Source organism: Canis lupus, chromosome 15 (genome assembly GCF_048164855.1).
Source record: "Canis lupus baileyi chromosome 15, mCanLup2.hap1, whole genome shotgun sequence".
In the NCBI taxonomy this organism is placed as follows: domain Eukaryota; kingdom Metazoa; phylum Chordata; class Mammalia; order Carnivora; family Canidae; genus Canis; species Canis lupus.
Window position 1 is genome coordinate 24,136,718 of NC_132852.1, and position 20,816 is coordinate 24,157,533.

At 35.3% G+C, this 20,816-nt stretch overlaps 1 protein-coding gene and 1 pseudogene across 1 annotated transcript in view; one reads left to right on the forward strand and one right to left on the reverse strand.

The window, feature by feature from the left end:
• Positions 1-20,816, forward strand: part of SGCZ (sarcoglycan zeta) — a 457,346-nt gene that overhangs the window by 270,347 nt on the left and 166,183 nt on the right. The gene's annotated exons all lie outside the window — the stretch shown is intronic.
• Positions 6,363-7,206, reverse strand: LOC140605359 (large ribosomal subunit protein uL10 pseudogene; annotated as a pseudogene).

Here is a 20,816-nt window from a genome sequence, read left to right on the forward strand (position 1 = left end):
TCAAAGACTGAATACCAATCCTCCTCAAACTCTTCCAAAAAAAAATGAAAAGGAACATTTCCAAAGTCATTTTTTTAAGATTTTATTTATTTATTCATGAGAAACACAGAGAGGAGAGAGAGAGAGAGAGAGAGAGGCAGAGACACAGGCAGAGGGAGAAGCAGGCTCCATGCAGGGAGCCTGACATGGGACTCTATCCCGTGTCTCCAGGATCACACCCTGGGCTGAAGGCGGTGCTAAGCCGCTGAGCCACCCGGGCTGCCCTGCAAAGTCATTTCAATGGTTCAGGATTACCCTGATACTAAAACTACACAGGGACAATACACACACACACACACACACACACACACACACAACTGAAGGCCAGTATCACTGGTGGGCATAGATACAAAATCCTCAAAAAAAGAAAAAATCAGCAAATCAAATTTAACAATACAATAAAAGGAGCATACACCATTATCAAGTGAGCTTTCTTTCAGGAATGCAAAGATATTTCAACCTCACAAGTCACTGTGATACACACATTAACAAAATAAAAATTTAAAACATGATCATCTCAATAGATGCAAAAAAAAAAAACATTGGACAAAATTTAACAACCATTTATAATAAAAATTCTAAACAAAGTTGAAAGTTTAGATAGACCATATTGCAGCATTATAAAGACCATTTATTTATTTTTATTTTTTTTTAATTTATTTATGATAGTCACAGAGAGAGGGAGAGAAAGAGAGACATGCAGAGGGAGAAGCAGGCTCCATGCTGGGAGCCCGATGTGGGATTCGACCCCGGGTCTCCAGGATCGCACCCTGGGCCAAAGGCAGGCGCCAAACCGCTGCGCCACCCAGGGATCCCATAAAGACCATTTATGACAAGCCCAGAGCTAACATCATGCTCAATAATAAAAAGCTGAAGGCTTTTCCCTTAAGATCAGGAATGATACAAGGATACCCATTTTCACCACTATTATTCACCACAGTATTGGAAGTATTGGAAGTCCCACCCAGAGCACTTAGGGAAAAGAAATAAAAGACATTCATATTGGTAAGAAGTAAAACTGTCACTATTTGCAGGTGACATGTTTTTCTATATATAAAATCTTAAAGACTCCACCAAAAAACTGCTGGAACTAATAAATTAATTCAGTAAAGTTGTAGGGTACAAAATCAACAGGCAAAAATTTGTTGCATTCTTATAAGCAACAGTGAAGTATCAGAGGAATTAAGAAAACCTCCTTTGCAATTAAATAAAAAAAATAAAATACCTAAGAACAAATTTAACTGAGATGCAAAATCTGTACACTGAAAACCATATGATATTGAAGAAAGAAATTGAAGAAGACTCATATAAATGGAAAGATATTTCACGCTCATAGATTAGAAGAATTAATATTGTTAAAATGTCCATATTACCCAAAGCAATATACAGATTCGGTGTAATTCCTATCAAAATTCCAATGACAATTTTCACAGAAATAGAACATACAATTTTTATTTTGGCCACATTTTCAGGAAGTGAAATAAATCCCAAAAAAGGATACTGCTTTGCCAGAGCAACTGAATATAGAGCCATATACTTATGAGATATGCACATTTTAGTTCCTCCTTTAAAAATATGATCATATTTTCATTTGGGAAAATGATATTGTCGTATCATTTGTAGGTAACTATTATTTTAATATTCTTTTTCCACAAACGTAAAGCCTTACTAAAAGTATAGAAGACTAAAAAAAAAAACTGTAGCATACTCTACAAATCATCATTTTCATTACAGTGTTTCAAAGAAATACAAGAATAAATGGGGAAAAGAATAAGTGATAGTTCAAGTGGAAGTTAGGTTTTTGCTGTCTTAGAAACATCTTTATTTATTTATTTTTAAAAAAGATTTTATTTATTTATTCATGAGAGACAGAGAGAAGCAGAAACACTCTCCCTGCTGAGGGAGAGGCAGGCTCTCTGCAGGGGCCCGATGTGGGACTCGATCTTTGACCTAAGGATCATGCCCTAAGTCAAAGGCAGACGCTCAACTGCTGAGCCATCCAGGCATCTCAAAACGTCTTTATTTATTTCAGAAAAAAAATCTATAACTGTTTGGTCAACTAAAGGAATAATTTCCCACTAACCTATGTAGATATAGTGCAACTCCTTTTATTATTCAAGTTATAAAAATAAAAGCCTCTGACATTATTGTAATTCCAAAGAAAAAGATTGAGTCAGTAATGAAATGAACATAAACCAGTACATTTTAAAAAAAATTTATTTTATTTTATTTTATTTTTTTAAAGAATTATCAAATATTCCTTTTTTTTTTTTTAAAGATTTTTTATTTATTTATTCATGATAGTCACAGAGGAGAGAGAGAGAGAGGCAGAGACACAGGCAGAGGGAGAAGCAGGCTCCATGCACCGGGAGCCCGACGTGGGATTCGATCCCGGGTCTCCAGGATCGCGCCCTGGGCCAAAGGCAGGCGCCAAACCGCTGTGCCACCCAGGGATCCCTAAAAAAATTTTAGAATGTGAAATATCATATTGATATTTTGCTCCTTAATGTAATTAGTTATCCATTATTTCCACTGACAATCCAGAAGACTCTGATGTTTCAGTATGTCACTGTTGATGTGTTATGCTTCATTGAAAGTTTTTTAGAGTCATTCAGTTGTGACAAAAAAATACATTTGGAGTACCTAATTTTAGTTTGACACTACTATGAATCAACTGACTCATTGTTCATTGAAGCAATGCATGGTTTTCTGTAAAAGTATTTTTTTTTAAGATTTTGTTTATTTATTCATAGAGACACAGCTAGAGAGAGAGGCAGAGACACAGGCAGAGGGAGAAGCAGGCTCCATGCAGGGAGCCTGATATGGGACTCGATCCCAGGTCTCCAGGATCACACCCTGGGCTGCAGGGGGCGCTAAACCGCTGCGCCACCGGGGCTGCCCTGTAAAAGTATTTAAATAAGAGGACTTCTAACCTATGAACATCCTGCTAGTATGTGTGTGCAATATTGGTTTTTAAATAAATCCATGTCCTTTATATTTAGAATTTCTAACCTTGATATTTATTTTTATAGGATAAGTGAAAACATATTTTATTTTTAAAATGACTTTATCTTCTGTATTTATGTATTTGTCTCATATTATTTTTTAGCTAGAATTAGTTTCCTTTATATAATGTTTCTTGTGATTTTGCTTTTCAGATAATTTGAGAATACATTGCAGTAAATTATTCCTTGTAGAAACTCATTCCAAAATATGTTTGGAGATTTTAAATAGGTTTGCTTTACTTTGTATTTAAGATTATTTATTTCCCAAATTATCTCAGAAGTTCCTTCAAATATCCTAGGTGGTTAATGGCCTTCGATGAGGGTTTGTAACGATAGACAAAAGGGACATGCTAGATGGAAGGATGGCTTGAGAACTGGTCAGAGAAAGAAGTACAGACATGGCTGAAATTGGAAAGTTTAATTGTCTCTCTGAACTTGAATCACAAATTGAGATTTTACTGACTGAAAATTGAGATTTTACTGACTGAAAAATAGCCATTAAGTACTTTTTGAGCACTTAAGTGACTTACAATTTTATTTAAGAATAGGCTTTTGGTGGTTATATACAGAATGAATTTGATGCAGGGTGATAGTAGGGGGAAATATTTACTACAAAAAAATAGCATTAGTTTGGGACAAGTGAAGCTTGAGTTTCCAGAGAGACATTTTGATAGAAATATTCAGCAGGCTTTTGGCAAATAGAAGCTCAGTCAAACCTAAAGCTAGAGAAATGGATAAGGAAGCCAGCACATGGTGAAATGGTCAAGATCTTTAAGTGAATGGCAACTGAATGAAATTGGAGAGAGACAGAAATACCTGATATAGGTTAAAACTTCCAGAATAATATTTTTTTCAGAGGAGAAAAAGGTCCCTATGGAATGTGGTTAAAGAAGTAGGAAAATTAAAGTGTGGAACAAATAAACAAAATATAAAACTTTTCAGTGTACCTAGTAGTGGCTTCTCTGAAAAAGTACCAGACAGGTAATATATGCCTGGTTTGATAAATAGAAAAGGTAACCATCTATTATAATGATAATCTGGATCAGTAAAATCATATAATCAATCAATTCAAGAAAAACTCCAAATACCCAACTCAGTTTTTTTCACAGAAGTGTTTAAATTTCATGTTAGAAGATAAGTTATTTTGTTTTCCTTTTTGGAGAAATTATATAAAATACTTTCTAAGTGCTGGATTTTATTTAAAAAGTTAAAAAAATAGTTATTAAGATAATGTAGTAGATTCTCACATTTGGTCCAATTACAGTGATGTGTAAATTGTAATCTTAGAGAAAGAGAAGATATTTTAGAGCCATTAATTTCACTTTCTATACTCCCTTGATGCTTTGTGTAGGTTTGTATGTGTGTGTGTGTGTGTGTACATGTGTCTGAAAAATCACCCTTTGTAAATCAGCGACTTCTTTTAATTAGTGCTTATAAAGAAGGTGACATGTATTTCTAAACAATTGGGGGAAAACATCAATGAGCTCTCAAATGAAAGGCAGCCTTTGAAAAGAGGATTTTGAAAACATTCAAACAGCTACATAATTATCATTTTCATCTGAAAATACTTGGTTGGAGCTTTGAGTTTAAAAATATGCTTTCTAAAGAAGATGAACAACAAAATAAAAGTTATAACTTAAAAACTACATGTGAAGGATAACATAATAATTAAATAAATACTAAAATCAGTTTCAAAAGTTTTCCAAAAACCTTCAAATTACTTACTTCAAAGTACCTTTACTTTTCTAACATTCAGTCAAATGGGTTTGGGGTTAGTTAGAGGTTTTACAATGAATGGACGGAGTCCTCCAAAACAAACAAACAAACAAACATGTCAAATAAAACTATTCTAATTTTAGAGGGACTAAAGTTGAAACACAAAGAAATAATTTCTTTCTTTCTATAATAAATCTATTTTAAAAATCTAAATTTTATTCTTTTGGTAAAAGGCCTCTGAAATTTGTTGTAGTGTGTTCTAAAAGATATCAAAATAAAAATAGGACAAAGGCAAATCTGAGTGTAAACAGGCAGCATTTTATAGTTAAGTCAAGAAAAGGTGTTATTAGACTTTTCAAAAGTTGTCTTTGTGGAATTTGAGTCATTATTCAGATAGAAATTGTAATACAGCTTTCCACAATTCTGTCCTTTCTTCTATCAGAAAGCAGGAGTCAGCTCCATGCAGAAGGAAACAAGCTCTAAAGAAAGATATGTGCAAACTCTTTCAGTTTAAAGAACTAGACATTGAAGGATTTTATACCTACATCTAAATAAGGTAGTTTGAAGGGATAAAATTAGATAAACTAATACAATGTCTGAGCATATAGTAAGTGATCAATAAATGGATGGTGATGATGCCAGGTTGTTGAGCACAATGGTCAAGAAAAGAATTCTGGAGTCTTTTTAATAGAGTTCAAAGTGCTGTTTTTACTATACCACAGGGGCAGGACCCAGTGGCAGAAAGAGCTGCATCGTGATTGTAGGGATGACTGATTATATAGGGCTTTCTGTCCGACGGAGGTGAAAGTGACATTGAGGCTCCAGGAAATTGAGTCTATAGGTTCCTGGAAGTCTGGCTATTATTAAAATTGTGTTTTTCTTGTAAATCATTAAAACAGTTAGAGACTGTAATGGAGTTTTTCATATCCTACATGACTATAATCTTAGTCAGTTAGCCATTTGTTTCCTCCTGCCTTTTTTGTTCTTAGGCCACCACAAGTGCCTATGGAATGTCAGACATACTCCACTTTAAGGGGTGGAGGCTTGTGGGGTGTCAGCTCTTGTTTTGCCCTCAGGTGCCTTTTGTCTTCTCTTCTCCTTGATGGTGATGATGATTTCCTTGAATATCCAAAGTGGATTCACAATTTGATGGTAGTTATTATCTTTCCTGGTCTGGTACTGCCTAACTTCTTCAAGTACCTCCATTCCTGAATCTTGTCTTTCAGAATCACATTGTTCTGGCCACCTTCAACTTCAACTGTCGGGTCAACACCCCACTTCTTACTTCGCTCTGTAGTTAGAATTCATAGGGGCCACAAAGATTTTCTCTCTTTTTTTCCTAACTTACTCTTTTCCCTTTTGAGGCAATTTGCTTCTCCAGTGGTACTGGAGAATAAATATTTCAATGACTAATACGACTGACATTCTTTTAATGGATTCCCTCCTTCTTAGAACTTTTTTGGGGGGGGGGAGGTTTAAGAAGTAAGCCATCATCTCCTTGTTTTACAAACAAAGTTAGCTTTGTTAGTTGCTCTTTGGTGATTAGTCAGAGACCAAATCCCATGTCCATTGCCGTTTCCTTTGCTTCACATTTGGCTGGGACTACAGCAGGAACAATGGTGCTCTGACAGCTGTGCGGGCAGCAGCCACAAATGCAGCCAGAAGGCTTCAGCCTTTTCAGCAAGTGGGAAGGCTTAATCAGTCTCCACTGACAAGCCAGGACCCACTTGTATCCATTGATAATAGAATGGGCTACTGGTGCAACAGTCAGTAACAAGTCTGTAAACATAACACTAACAACATTGGGGAAGCTGTGCAGGAAGCTAGGATATGGTTTCCTCTGTGATATGGAGCACTTCAGGATTGTAGATGCTGCCACTGTCAAACACCTGCTGGGTGGAGAAGGTAGGGGATAATGAGCATGTTCAGCAGCGTGGCTTCACTGGCTCCCACTATCTCTATCAGCTGCACATCACTTAGGATTTCAGCGATGCCCTTCTAGACTTTAGTCTAGTTGTGATGCCTACAGCCTGGAAGAAAAAACTCTTCTCAGGCCCAAACCAGTGTTCTAGGCTGGCACGGTGACTTCACATGGGGCTGTGACACCAACGCAGCTAGAAACTGATACAGAATTGGCCAGCAGCATGTCCCTGGTCTCAGTGAGGTCCTCCTGGGTGAACACAAAGACCGTATTTCCCTGAATATGAGGCAACCATTTCTTCAGGGGTAGAAGGTTCTTCAGATGCCCTTGGATGGCCTTGTGCATCATGTGTGTTCTTGCCCCTCAGTAAGACAGCCTTCCTGCAGAGGGACATGTGGTTCTGCTGTGTCTTTTGGAGCCCACATTGTCTTTTCCCACAATGAAGCATTTTAGATAATCATCCAAAAGCTGGATGATCCTAAGGAAGTAGTTGGATTTCTAGGTCACCATGTCTTCCTTGGGCATCATGGTGACGCATTAGGGATTGCCATGTAGAGTTTGAAGTCTCACCAGGACTCCTGGTGAGAGAGGGGAGAACTTTCTTAGTAGTACACATTGTCTCACCTCTACCTTAAGAAGATGTTTGTAATTTCTCGAGTTTTTCTTGTTAAATGTTGCAATTCAGCCATATTCCCCAGATAATTCCTACAGTGTACTTATTATCCATCATCATTATCCCTGCCATCCAGCAATTATTAACTGTGAGGCAGCCCAGTACCAAAGACTTTTCATACATTTGTCATGTTATTTAATCTTTGTAACAATCTTATAATACTATGAAAAGCTCCTTTATTTAGGTAACAGAATAAAAGAAAATTATAGTTTTAGTAAATACAGCCAAGGTCATACAGTAAGTATGGATTGTACTATATTAACATAAAGACTCAAGCTTGCTCCATCCCTTCCTCATTCCCTGCCTTCCTTCTTTCTTATATTTGGCTGTAGAACTTCTTTTTAAATTAAAATATAATACATGTGGGACACCTGAGTGGCTCAGTACGTTAAGCATCTGATTCTTGATTTCAGCTCAGGTCATGATCTCAGGGTGGTGAGATGGAACCCCTTGTCAGCTTCATGCTGGGTGTGGGGGGCATCCTTAATATTCTTGCCCTCTGCTCCACCCCACCCTGCTCACATGCATGCCTACTGTCCTCCTCTCTCTCTCTCTCTAAAAAAAAAAAAAGGAAATATGTGTGTATGTATGTATGTGTGTGTGTTTATATACATATATAATACATGTATAATGAAACACATAGCTCTGAAATATAGTTCTCATATATATACATCCTTGTGACTCATACCACTGTCAAGATAGAAACATTTTTATTTCTCCAGAAGTTCCCCAATTTGCATTTCTAGTCAAGACTCACTCTGCCACTTGGAGCAATCACTGTCCTAACACTATAGAGGTATGTAAAACCATAGATCAGTTTTGCCTATTCTTGATCTTTATACAAACGGAGTCATAGTATATTTTATCTCTCAAATTATAATTTTGACTTATCCACATCGTTTCATAATTCAGCAGTTCATTCCATTTGGTTATTGAGTATTATTTCATTGAAAGAACATATCAAAATTTGTTTATGAATAAACATATTATGAACAAACATATTATGAACATTCCCAGGGATAGACTGTCGGATCACACAAGTTAAATAGCTTTCCTTTTATACCTCTCTTTCCAGACACTTCCTCTTCTATCTATCATGGGTCAGAACCTGTGACCTCCTCACTCCTTTTTGTCTTCCTGAAGAGAATTTTTTTATTTAGAACTCAACACGCTGTCCATCAAACTGGTCATCAAGTTAAATTTTGTTTTGTGTTGTTTTTTCCAGAGGGGTCAAGTACCCACCCCATACAAACCTTCCCCTACTCAGGGTTAGGGCCTCAGAAGAAAAGTAAAGAGGCATTCAGGAAAAGCTAGCACTGGGCAGTCCCAGTGGCTTAGCGGTTTAGCACTGTCTTCAGTCCAGGGCATGATCCTAGAGACCGGGCATCGAGTCCCACGTGAGGCTCCCTGTCAGCCTCCCAGCATGGAGCCTGCTTCTCCCTCTCTGTCTCTGTCTCTCTCTCTTCTGTGCCTCTAGTAAATACACAAAAAATCAAAAAAAAAAAAAAAAAAAAGCTACAACGGTGGTGTTTCATATATGGGCACCTAGGTTTTACACTTAACTCAGACCTTACCTTACCTTCTGTGACTGGAGTAGAACATCTGGTTCAGGCTTCCCAAGGAGCAATGGGAATCAGAGCACAGGAAGAGGGACAGAGAAGGTGTTTAAGGTATTTTCTCTAATGATTTTGATTTTAATGTGAATAGTAGTTAGTTTTTATTAGAAAGAATGTGGTAAAATATTGTAAGGAACATTTAGAACATACCTTAATGAAATCCTTTAAGTAATTTCTGCTCTTCTTAAACTTGAGAGAAATATTCATATCATACTGTAAGCTTTAAGCTGATATTTCAGGGTCTTGAGAGCTGTGGACTTGTAAACCAAATCTAAGGGTGATTTTAAAATTGATGAAGGGGCACCTAACTAGGATTTGTTTGTTGTGTTCTGCTACCAGTGTGTGAGCCAGTAATGAGGCAGTGCAACATTTTAATTATAATCTGGCTTAATTAAGTGTTCAATATCTAATCCTCTCAAGGGGAGAGTTACATAGAAAGTAGGAAAAATGCTTAATTATAGTTCTCTTAGAAAAATGTCTACATCTCAGATCAATAAATTCCCTAGAATTTCAACATACTTGCAGAGGTTTATGAACTTCACTAGTTCATTGACCTTAGTCAATTTGCATCAACTAGTTGGAAGATTTTATATAGATGGGAAAATTACTGAAACACATTATTTTATATTTATAAAATTGAGCCATTCTTTATACTACTTAGAAATCATTGGTATACTTCTATCAAAACGGACACATTTGGGGGAGGGATAAAAGTGCAAATTACTGATGAAGTTTCTATGTAATATGAAATGTTAATGTGAAGTCACTGGTTGTCCATAGGTAGACATGAGATATTTAATTTTCACTCAATGCATTTGATTATTTTCAAAGATTTATCTTTGTGAAAACTTAAATATCTCTGTTTTATAGAATCCTATTTTATTTTGCTACACAGATGAAAAGACAAAAAATAAGGCAAAAATTGACACTTATCTGTGGCAAGCATAGAATCTAGGTTAAAATTTGAATGCATTCATTTTACATATATCACTTTCATTGTCTACAGGGATTTTCCTTTTTTTATTTTTATTTTTTTGCATTAGATATGTGTAGCTAAATTACGGTTTGTTCCACACTCTTTTGATTTTCTTAAAATGAAAAAGGTCTTTCTATAGACTCTATTTAAGCTTAAAAGGATTTTTTTGTCTGTGCTTTTGAGATTACTTCTGAAATTTTCAATAGGTCAATATGTCTTTGGTCAATCATTATGTTTACTTTTCTCCAAGGGTATGAATGTGACCATTCTTTCATATCCTAAAACCTAAAGAATCATGAAAAGATTTTTAAAGTTGTATTATAGTTTAATACACTCTAATAAATGTGTTTTTTGTGTACTGATACTAGAATATTAATATCCTAATAATGACACTTAATATTTATTGAGAAACGCTATGTATAACATAATGCTACACGTGTTTTTAAGCTATACAAATTAATAACAAGCACATGAAAAGATGTTCAACATCATTAGCCATTAGGTAAATACAAACAGACACTCACACAGTCAGATACCATTTCACATGTCCTAGAATGGTTGTAATCATAGAGACAAATATTAGTGTAAATGTGGAGAAAATTAGAACATCTGCACATTGCTGATAGGAATGTAACATGGTACAATCACTGTGACGAGCAAAGTGGCAGTTCTTGAAAGGTTAAAAAGAATTAGAATATGGTCCAGCAATTCCATTCCTAGGTATATACCTAAAGAATTGAAAACAGGTGTTCAACGAAAAACTTGTACATGAATGATAATACTAGCACTACTGACAATTACCAGAGTTGGAAACAACCCAAAGTCCATCACAGGATGAAAGGATAAAATATGGTAAATCCATACAGTGGTATGTTACTCAGCTTTAAAAAAAAGAAAAAGAAGATAAAAGTTATGCATGCTGTAATATGGATAAACCTTGAAAACATGCTAAATGAAAGAAGCTAAACCACAAAATGTCATCTACTGACATTATTCCATTTTTGTAGAAAAAATATTCCCTTTTTGTGGCATATCTCAAATGGGCCAATTTGAGAACAGAAATGGATTTCTGTAGAGAAAATCCAGAGACTGAAAGCAAATTAGAAGTTAGTAGGGCCTGAGGAAGAAAGAAATGGGGAGTGACTGATTAAAGGATACAGGATAATTTCAGGGCTGGGCTGAGGGGAGAATTGATGAAAAAGTTCTAGAACTATCTAGTAGTGCTGGTTGCACAGCACTGTTGATATACTAAATGACACTTAAATGTTCATTTTAGGTGTTTAAAGTGGTAAATTTTATGTTATATGCATTTTACCATAATAAAACAACTAATACAGGATGCTTTAATTTGAGATTATAATAAAATTTAATAATACACTCCAGAAGTAAGAAAGCACTCCATACTCACATAATGAGAGGAAAAAGATATTCACACATATATACCTTGAAGGATCCTGAAGCTTCAATTTGACAATTTCATTCATCAGTCAAAAGTAAACTGATATACAGAAATTCCTACTACTTATCTCAAAAAGTTGCTCTACTTTCTAAAGGGCATATAAATTTTCTTCTCACAAATAGAAGAAAAAAAACAACCAAACAAAAAATATCAAACTGTATTTTTCATCATTGTTCACCAAAGAGAATAAATCTCATTATCCCTTTATTTTATTTAAATTTATTATGATAGTCACACAGAGAGAGAGAGAGAGAGAGAGAGGCAGAGACATAGGCAGAGGGAGAAGCAGGCTCCATGCACCGGGAGCCCAACGTGGGATTCGACCCCGGGTCTCCAGGATCGCGCCCTGGGCCAAAGGCAGACGCCAAACCGCTGTGCCACCCAGGGATCCCTCATTATCCCTTTAAAACATATCACCAGGGTCACCTGGGTGGCTCAGTGGTTAAGTGTCTGCCTGTAGCCCAGGGCGTGATCCTGGATCCTGGGATTGAGTCCCATATCGGGCTCCCTGCATGGAGCCTGCTTTTCTCTCTGCCGATGTCTCTGTTTCCCTCTTTCTCTCCCTGTGTCTCATGAATAAATAAATAAAATATTTTTAAAAAATAAAAAAATAAATAAAACATATCACCAAATTCTCAGACTGTAAAACCAGATTCCAATCACTACAAATGAAGGGTCAGCAAAATTAAAGCTCTAGGGCAACTAGGGATTCACCTCAGAAACCAAGAGAAGATCCGTTTGAATTTAAATAGCCTGACAGGTACACCTCTCAGTCTATGGAGCTTAATGGGCTCTGACAAGTGAATCTAATTGGGAATATCGGTAGAACCTGTAAAAACTTTTCAAAATATCAAAAATTGAAAAGTATGACTATCATGAATATGTAAAAATAAACATATCAAAGATATATTATCTCATTAGTACTATGACCGTTTAAGTATCAATGGTAGTTCAAAGAGCATTTTGTAAAACAAGGATTTTTATATGAGCTAAGAAAGATATATTGAAATAAATTTGCTGAGTTAGAGACCAAACTCATTAATATCTTACATAGCAATAAAACTGTAACCTTTTGGGCTATTTTATTCTACTGGGCAGAGATCTATAATTTAATGTGTCTCTCCACAGAGCCTAAGCCCTTAATTACTAGTAAATAATAAAGTCAAATCGAGGTACATTTTCCTAGATAATTAAATAATGCTGGGTTAAGCCTAGCACATAATACTGTAATATGACATTGAAAGGATCTGTTGCCTAAATTTTCGCCTTATCTCCCAGTTTAAATATTTTTAACATATGACTATATTGAAAAAAAATAAATGAAGTTCAAGAAATGAAGACAATTTGCAAACAGGAAAAATAATTTACAACAATGAAAAATTCTTATATGCTTTCTAAAAAGCTTATGATTTTTTATAAAAAAAAGTTTATATACTTCTTATGAAACAATTATTTTACATTTATGAGAAAGCATAAATATTCTATTAGAGAAATAAAAAAAGCACAAGAAATCACAATTAATTCACAAAACATGGATTACACATAGGAGGAAAAAACTAAATTCACTAGTGATCGAGAAATGCATGTTAAAACTATAATGACAGGGACACCTAGGGTACTTTATCAGTTGGGTGTCTGCCTTTGGCTCAGGTCATGATCCCAGGGTCCTGGGATCAAATCCCAGGTCTGCTTCACCCTTTCCCTTTGCCCTTCCCCCAAACTAATGCTCTCTCAAGCTTTCTCTCTCAAATAAATAAATAACTGTAATGAGTTACATTTGTTAACTTTTCAAAAAGAATTTTTAATAACAGATTTGTCATTTTGATTCAGATACTCACAAAATGCTAATAGGAATATAAATGACTTTAGTCTTTCTAGGAGTAAATTTATGTATATTTTAATAGCCTTGTCAAAGGCAGCTCTGTAACAGATTTATTTCCAGAAATATGTCTTAAGAATACAATGAATGAATAATTATAATATTCTAAAAGCAAATTTTGAAAATAACATAACAATAAGGTAAATATGTTTATTTTCTCTTTAGATTATCTGTCCATTGATGTAAGTGGGGTGTTAAAGTCCCTTACTATTATTTTATCATTATCAATGAGTTCCTTTATGTTTGTTATTAACTGTTTTATATGTTTGGATGCTCCCATTTTGGGTGCATAAATGTATACAGTTGGTTAGATCTTCTTGTTGATTTGTCCCCTTTATTATGATATAGTGCCCTTCTTCATCTCTTGTTAGTCTTTATTTTAAAGTCTAGTTTGTCTGATATAAGTATTGCTACTTCATCTTTTTTTTTAACATTCATTGATGTGATAAATTTTTCTCCATCCCTTCCCCCTTTCAATCTGCAGATGTCTTTTGCTCTAAAATAAGTCTCTTGTAAGCAGCATATAATGAGTCTTATTTTTTTTATCCATTCTGACACCCTATGTCTTTTGACTGGAGTCTTTTGGATGTTTAGTCCACTTACATTGAAAATAATTATTGATAGTTATATTCTTACTGCCATTTTATATTTGTTTTGTCATTATTTCTGGAGATGTTCTTTCATCCTTTTTTTTTTTTTTTTTGTCTTCGTCACTTTTGATTTTTCCTTTCCTCTTGAAGAGTCCTTTTTAATATTTCTTGCAGAGCCAGTTTAGTGGTCATGAACTCCTTTAGTTTTTGTTTGTCTGGGGAACTCCTTATCTCTCCTATTCTGAATGATAGCCTTGTTGGATAGAGTATTCTTGGCTGCAGATTTTTTGTATTCAGCACTTTGAGTATATCATGCCACTCCATTCTGGCTTGCCAAGTTTCTGTTGAGAAATCTCTAGCTAGTCTTATAGGTCTTCCTTTATAAATTAAGGACATATTTTGTCTTGCTGATTTTAAGATTCTTTTTTTTTTCCTTTATCAGTATATGTTGCAAATTTAATTACAAAGTATCTTGGTGTTGGTCTGCTTTTGTTGATTTTGATGGGAGTTCCCTATGCCTTTTGGATCTGGATGTCTATTCCCTTCCCTGATTAGGGAAGTTTTATGTTATTATTTTTTAAAATAAATGTTATGCCCCCCTTTTCTCTCTCCTCTTCTGTGACTCCTATAATATGAATGTTACTAAGCTTGAGGGAGTCACTAAGTTCCCTTGGTGTATTCTCTTGTTCCATAATTTTTCTCTTTTTTGTTCAGCTTCATTATTCTCCATTATTTTGTCTACTGTGTCACTGATTCATACCTCAACTTCTTCCAGCCTGCTCTTTATTGCAGCAAGCCTGTTTCTAATCTTGTTTATTGCATTATTCACCTCTTATTGATTCTTTTTTTAACTCCCTTATCTCTGTGGTAAGGGTCTCATTGATATCTCCTATTCTTTTCTCAAGCCCAATGAGTATCCTTATGAATGTTGCTTTAAATTATCCATCAAACATGTTACTTATATCTATTTTACTTAGATCTCAGGCCGTGGCTTTATCTTGTTCATTCATTTGGGATAAATTCCTCTACCTTGGCATTTTGCCTAAGTTTCTGTCTTCTTTTGTGTGTTAGAAAAGTCAGTTATATTCCTGTTCCTGAAAGTAATAGCCTTATAAAGAAGAAGTCATGTAGTGCCCATGACCTAACACTTCAGGGAGTATCTCTGTTATGTGCTGTGTGTGCTATGTTATTGTACTGTAGCTGTTCGATCCTTCAGACCAGTTGTCTGCAGGGGTTATCCTGGTATGCTCTGGGAAGTGTTTGGTCCTTGACCTGAATGTGGAGTTTTAACTATGTATGCTCTCATCTCCTTTTGAAATGAGACCTGATCCTACTTCATTAGAGCTGAGGCCCTGCAGAATTGTCTGACCAGAAGATGTGGTGTGGGCAGGGGTGTGTGCTGGTCTTTGGGGAGAGGGACCCATCATGCTGGGACTAAGGCAAACTTGACTGAAAAAGAGAAGTCCTGTCAGAGCACAGGTGATAGGTCATGGTCTAAGCAAGTTGGCAGCCAGTGTCTATGCTCTGCTGCTTCTGACTCTGTGTTTATGTTGAGGGGTGGGAGAGGAAATGGAGCCAACCAACATTTTCATTCCCAGAGAGGTATCTCCATGAATGCTCCCTCTCAGGGACACTCTCCAAGAAGAGCAAATAATCTCCTCCCTTTGTGCCCCAGGCATTCTTTAAACCTCTATTCTTTCACACCATCTGTCCCCAGATTGCTTGCCTTCTCTCCAGGAGCAGGGCAGTGTCTAAAGCTATATTCCAGTCAAGTCCACTCACTTTAAGCTCTGCTATTGACAAGAATTCTAGGCGTTAAACTCCACTGGTTGGAAGAATTTATGAAATTCAGACCCTTTTCATTTCCAAGTCAGTGGTTTCAAGTCAGTGGTTCTCTTCGTGTGCTCCCCTGTGTGCTCATTTTACTCTCTCACCCTTCTATGCAACCTTGGCTCCCTCCCCTCCACAGAACTCATGATCTGTTTCTCCCCTAAACCATGTCTTTGCATTTCCCACCTCCTTCAATGTGGCTTCTTCTCCCTCTTTAGTTGTAGAGTTTGTTCCATCAGTTTTCAGGTCAATTTCTGGGGTATTTAGTGTGATTTGATAGTTATCTAGTTCTTTTCATGGTAGGACATTAGCTTAGTGTACTCTAACTCTCCTGCTATCTTCCCTGTAAATCTCACACTGGACCAGATGGACTTAACAGATATATTCAGAACATTCCATCCAAAAATAGCAGAATACATATTCTTTTCAAGTGTACAAGGGACATTCTCCAGAATAGATCATATATTAGGTAAAAAATTAGGCCTCAACAAATACAAAAATATTAAAATCATACCATGTACCAAAAGATTGGAAGGTTTGAAAAGACCATAAATACATGGAGGTTAAACAACATGCTACTAAACAATAAATGGCTCAACCAGGAACTCAAAGAAGAAACTTTAAAGAAACTTTAAACTTTTGTATTGTATGAAAATACAATAGTCCAAAATCTTTGGGATGCAGCAAAAGCCATCCTAAGAGAAAAGTATATAGCAATACAGCCCTTCCTCAATAAGCAGTAAAAATCTTAAATAAACAACCTAACCTTACACCTAAGGGAGCTAGAAAAAGACCAAGAAATGAAGCCTAAAGTGAGCTGAAGGAAGGAAATGATAAAGATTAGAGCAGAAATAAATGATATAGAAACTAAAAAAAAGGAGGAGGAGGAGGAGGAGAAGAAGAAGAAGAAGAAGAAGAAGAAGAAGAAGAAGAAGAAGAAGAAGAAAAAGATTGATGTAACCAGGGGCTAGTTCTTTGAAAAAAATAATAATTGTCAAACCTTTAGCCAGACTTATAAAAAAAAAGAGACACAGGATCCAAATAAATAACATCACAAATAAGAGAGAAAATATAACAACCAACACTACAAAAATATAAGGACTTATAAAAGAATATTATAAAAAATATGCTAACAAATCAGGCATTCTGGAAGAAATGAGTAAACTCCTGGAAACATATAAACTACCAAAAGTGAGACAAGAAATCTAGAAAACTTGAACAGACTGATAATCAGCAAAGGAATTGAATCAATAATAAAATTTCCAACAACAAAAGTCCAGGGTCAGATATCTTCAGAGGTGAATTCTACTAAATGGGTTTTAATAGAGATTTTATTTATTTATTTGAGAGAAAGAGAGAGCTAGCAGGAGAGAACATGAGCAGGGGAGAGAGGGAGAATCAAGCTCCCCCATGGGCAGGGAGCCTGATGTGGGGATTGATCCTAGGACCCTGGGATCATGACCTGAGCAGAAGGCAGATGCTTAAACAATTGAGCCAACCACGCACTCCTCTACCAAACATTTAAAGAAGAGTTAATATCTATTCTTCTCAAACTATTCCAAAAAATAGAAAAGGAATAAAAACTTCCAAAGTCATTCTATGAGGCCAGCGTTACCCTGATACCAAAAGCAGACAAAGACAACACTAAAAAAGAGAACTGCAGGTCAATATCCCTGATGAACATGGATGTAAAAATTCTCAATAAAATACTAACAAACCAAATCCAACAGTATTTAAAGGAATCATTCACCATGATCAAATGGGATTTATTCCTGGCCTGCTAGATTGGTTTAATATTTGCAAATCAATCAGTGTTATACAACAGACTATTAAAACAAAGGATAAGAACCATATGATCCTCTCAATAGATACAGAAAAGGCATCTGACAAAATACAACATTCATTTGTGATAAAAACCCTCTACAAAGTAGATTTAGAGGGCACATACCTCAACATAATAAAGGCTATTCATGAAACACTCACAGCTAATATCATCCTCAATGGGGAAAAACTGAGAGCTTTTTCCTCTATCATCAGAAACAAGACAGGGATATCCACTCCTACCATTGTTATTTAACATAGTACTGGAAATACTCACCACAGCAACCAGACAACAAAAAGAAATAAAAGACATCCAAATTGGCAAGGAAGAAGTAAAACTTTCACTATTTGCAGATAACTTGATACTATGTGTAAATAACCTGAAAGGGGGTCTGAGTGGCTTAGTAGGTTAAGTGTCTGCTTTTGGCTCAGGTCATGATCTCCCATGTCGGGTTCCCTTCTCAGCAGGATGTCTGCTTCTCTCTCTCCCTCTTCTTCTGCCCCTGCTTGTGTGTGCTCTCTCTCTCTTTCTCTTTATCACTTAATATCTCTCTAATAAATAAAATCTTAAAAAAAAAAAAACCCTGAAGACTCCACTCAAAAACTGGTAGAACTGATAAATTTAATAAAATCGGAGGATACAACATAAAGAAATCTTGCAGGAAAGAAAAGAAGAAAAAAGATAAAGTAAGAAGCAAAAAGAGAAATTAAGAAATCAATTCCACTTACACTTGCACCAAAAGCAGTAAGATACCTAGAGATAAACCTAACCAAAGAGGTGAAAGACTATTTGTTCTCTGAAAACTATAAAACACTGATTAAAGAAATTAAAGATGACACAAAGAAATGGAAAGATATTCCAAGCTCATGAGTTGGAAGAATAAGTATTGTTAAAATGTCTCCACTACCCAAAGCAATCTGCATATTTAATGCAACCCTATCAAAATACCATCAGCATTTTTCACAGAGCTAGAACAAACAATGCTAATTTTTTTTTTTTTTTATGGAACCACAAAAAACCCTGAATACACAAAGGAATCTTGAAAAAGAAAGCAAAGATGGAGGCATCACAAATTTGGACTTCCAAGTTATATTATAAAGCTGTAGTGATCAATCAGCATGATACTGGCACAAAAACAGACAGAAATCAATAGAAAAGAATAGAAAGCCTAGAAAAGAACTCACAACTGTATGGCCAAATAATCTTTGATAAAGGAGGAAAGAATATCCAATGGGAAAAAGACAGTATCTTTACAAATGGTGGTGTTTGGAAAACTGGACAGAAACGTGCAAAGAAAGAAAGAAAGAAAGAAAGAAAGAAAGAAAGAAACTGGACCACTGGACCATGAATGGAAATGAAAAATGAAACTGGATCATCTAAAAACAAATACATTCAAAATGGATAAAAGACCTAAATGTGAGATAGGAAACATCAAAATCCTAGGGACAGCAAAGGCAGTAACCTCTTTGACATGGGCTGTAGGAAATTCTTTCTAGATATATCTCCTGAGGCAAGGGAAACAAAAGCAAAAATAAACTACTGGGTCTCCATCAAAATAAAATGCTTCTGTACAGCGAAGGAAGCAATAATATACTAAACGGCAATCTACAGAATGGGAGAAGATATTTTCACATGACAGGACTGATAAAGGCTAGTATCCAGAAACTATAAAGAATTTATGCAGAATCAGCAACCAAAAATGAATAATCCAATTAAAAGATGGGCAGAAGACATGAATAGATTTCCACAGAAGACATACAGATGGTCAACAAACACATGACAAGATGCTTAACAGCGCTGGTCATCAGGGAAATGCAAATTAAAAATACAATGAGATATCACCTCACACCTATCTTAATGGCTAAAATCAATAATACAAGAAACAACAGGTGTTGACAAGGATGTGGAGAAAGGAACTCTCTTAGACTATTGGAATGCAAACTGGTGCAGTCATTGTGGAAAATAGCGTGGAGGTTCCTCAAAAAAAGTTAAAAATAGAACTACCCTACAATTCCACAATTGCACTCCTAAGTACTTACCCCAAAATACAAAAATAGTAATTCAAAGGGATACTGAGGGGGATTAAGGAGTGCACTTGTTATGATCAGCACTAGGTACACTAGGTATTGTATGGAAGTGTTGAATCACTACATTATACCTCTGAAACTAATATTACACTATATGTTAACAAACTAGAATGTAAATAAAACTTTAAAAAATAATATAAATATAATGTAATGTTAGTGTTTTCATTAAAAATTAAGTGATCAATAATTTTTAATAGTATGAGTAACCGATCGTGATGTATGAAGTAAAAATATTCTGTAATGCCTTCTATGATGTTGGTTATACAGTATTACTAACACATCAGTTCAGTCAAGCTTCATAATTCTTTTCAACACACTTTAGATAAGGTCTGTCAATCATTTGGAGCTTTGTTTGTGAAAAGGGAACCCTTTTGCCATTGCTGAGTTTTTCATTCCATTTAAAATATACTCTGCAAAGGTTTGCTAACTCTAAGTGTAAATGGGGGTCTGAGAATTATGAATTCCTTTATAAGTAACCTGGTCGGATAAGGCTTTATGAAAGAGGGAATTTTTGAATTAGGTTCTGTTCAGATGAGCAAAATGGTAGTAGGTAGATATATGATTAGGACAATATGTTAGGGATGAGGCAACTTCTTGGAATTAGCAGGACACTTTGGCATCCTTCAGAGAGAATATCACACAAGGAAGTGAAAGATTCATTATAGAAAACTAAAGACTCACCTAAGATTTAACACAGAAAGCTAATTTGTAGACTAGAGAAAAATCAAAATATGTTGACTTCATTAACATGAAGCCAAAATTCAAATGCTAAATAAATAGTTTATATTCCAAATAATTGATCCTGGTAATCCTCCTTTTAAATAAAGTAGTAATAAATTATTTTGGCTGAAACACCAGCAAAATCATATTTGTTTTCTGCAGTGAGTATTTTAATCTATAGATATTCCTCAACTTAAAATGGAGTTACATCCTGATAAACCCATTGTAAACAAAAATATCATAAGCCAAAAATGCATTTAATACACTTAACCTATTGAACATCATATACTTAGCCTACTTAAAAAATGCTCAGTATACTTATATTAGCCTACAGTTGGATAAAATTATTTTACAAAGGCTATTTCATAATAAAGTATTGAATATCTCATGCAATTTATTGAGTACTTTACTAAAAGTAAAAAACAGAATGGCTGTATAGGTACATAATGATTGACAAGTGTATAGGTTGGTTGTTTTCATGAC